Raw genomic sequence first — 209 nt, 5'->3', positions numbered from 1 at the left:
CCTCTTATCTTCCTTAGCTTGCATCCAGTAGTCTCTCTCTCGCACTTTTCCCAAAGGGTAACTCGGGCCCGAAGTAATTATAACGAAGTTTGCAGCATGGAGGGAAAGATAGCCTAAAGTTCGATGAGCTCCTTCATACTCATTCCCTGTGCTTTACTGCCGGCTCAGAGTTTCGTGCTCGCAACCAGGCTGTATCTTCCGGGAAAGAC

This window comes from Penaeus monodon, chromosome 19, assembly GCF_015228065.2.
Source record: "Penaeus monodon isolate SGIC_2016 chromosome 19, NSTDA_Pmon_1, whole genome shotgun sequence".
In the NCBI taxonomy this organism is placed as follows: Eukaryota; Metazoa; Arthropoda; class Malacostraca; order Decapoda; family Penaeidae; genus Penaeus; species Penaeus monodon.
Note: the sequence above shows the minus strand (reverse complement) of the source record.